General features: G+C 37.5%; 1 non-coding gene across 1 annotated transcript; it reads right to left on the reverse strand.

Moving 5' to 3' along the window:
* Positions 1 to 1,041: 1,041 nt before the first annotated feature.
* Positions 1,042 to 1,148, reverse strand: LOC139861006 (small nucleolar RNA R71). Its single transcript, XR_011763627.1, has one exon. It is a non-coding gene; the product is annotated as a small nucleolar RNA R71 (small nucleolar RNA).
* Between the last annotated feature and the right edge of the window lie 591 nt (positions 1,149 to 1,739).

Genomic DNA, 1,739 nt, shown 5'->3' on the forward strand with positions numbered 1-1,739 from the left:
TTTTAAGTTTTGACGCGCTACGTTCTTTTTATTATTTTTCGATCTTTTATTTTTCGACGTTTTCCGACGCGCTCTTTTTCTTTCTTATTTCTCGACGCTCTAGTTTTTAGGACATAGAATTTTCTATTTCTTCTCTAAAATTTCAACGAAAAATTATTTTAAGCGGTTAAATTGATAGACATCCAAAATTTTCTGGTTCGTAGTAATAGTTGGATTTGTTAGTGGCGAGTTGTGGGCTTCTGATTTAAAGGGTCCTGGCTACCTGCTGCATCTATTGGCTATTCGAAACGTGGGCAAAATCAGAAAAGTCTATTAATTTGATAACTTATATAATTTTTTATTTTTATAACTAATAGGATATTCAGTGAATGCACCGAGCAAAACGTTCACCGCCTTTCATACGTTCACCACCTGTAACTCGATCAAGACCATCTAACCAACATTGTCGTCGTTGATTTTTCTTTAGAATCGTCATCTAGTCGACCAAGTACTCCAATTCAAATTTTCGATAATCCATTTTTTGAACCCGACCTCACAATTGAGAATCTGGAGGATATTCAAGGACAATTCCAAGATCCTAAAACACTAATCATTCCTCCAGAACCACAAACCGTTAAATCAGAATCCTTTAGTGATTCAGATTCAACAAATTCAATTATGGAAGTAACGGAACCTCTAAGCATGGAAGACCGAATGAGAGCCACACGCACTGGCCAAGGTCACGCCATTATTAAGCCAGATATTAATGCGCCAGATTATGAAATCAAAGGACAAATCGTACACATGGTAACTAATCAATGCCAATATAGTGGTACGCCAAAAAAAGATCCAAACAAACATCTTCGAACCTTTAATAGGATCTGTACTCTATTCAAAATCAGAGAAGTTGAGGATGAACAGATCTATCTCATGTTATTTCCCTGGACTTTAAAGGGAGAAGCCAAAGATTGGTTAGAATCGTTACCTGAAGGGGCGATTGATACATGGGATGTTTTAGTTGAAAAATTTCTTAAACAATTCTTTCCGGCATCTAAAGCTGTGAGACTTCAAGGAGAAATTGTTACGTTCACACAAAAGCCAAATGAAACATTATATGAAGCGTGGACAAGATTTGGAAAGTTGTTGAGAGGATGTCCGCAACATGGTTTAGACACTTATCAAATAGTACAAATATTCTACCAAGGATGCGACATTGCTACACGAAAAGACATCGACATAACAGCTGGTGGTTCCATTATGAAGAAAACCGCAACCGAAGCTCACAAAATTATTGATAACACAGCCTCCCACTCACATGAGTGGCACCAGGAAAAAGATATCTTTCGTTCATCTAAAGCGGCTAGAGCCGATTCTAGCCATGACTTTGATTCCGTTTCCGCAAAAATAGATGCTTTCGAGAGACGAATGGAAAAGATGAATAAAGATATTCACGCAATACGAATCAGTTGTGAGCAATGCGGTGGACCACACTTAACAAAAGATTGTCACATCGAATAAACGATGGAACAACGAGAGAATGTTTCCTACATGAACCAAAGGCCGGGAAATAATTATCAAAATAATTATCAACCTCCAAGGCCAAACTTCAATCGAAATCAAAACATTCTTTACAATCCAAATGGACCCAACAATAACTCGTACAACCAACAAGGTCCGAATAACCAACCAACTCAAAACAACACTTTCAATCAACAAAGACCTGGCTTGTATAAACCACCACAACAAACCGAAGAGAAAAA

The sequence above is a fragment of the Rutidosis leptorrhynchoides genome, chromosome 7, assembly GCF_046630445.1.
Source record: "Rutidosis leptorrhynchoides isolate AG116_Rl617_1_P2 chromosome 7, CSIRO_AGI_Rlap_v1, whole genome shotgun sequence".
NCBI classification, from domain to species: Eukaryota; Viridiplantae; Streptophyta; class Magnoliopsida; order Asterales; family Asteraceae; genus Rutidosis; species Rutidosis leptorrhynchoides.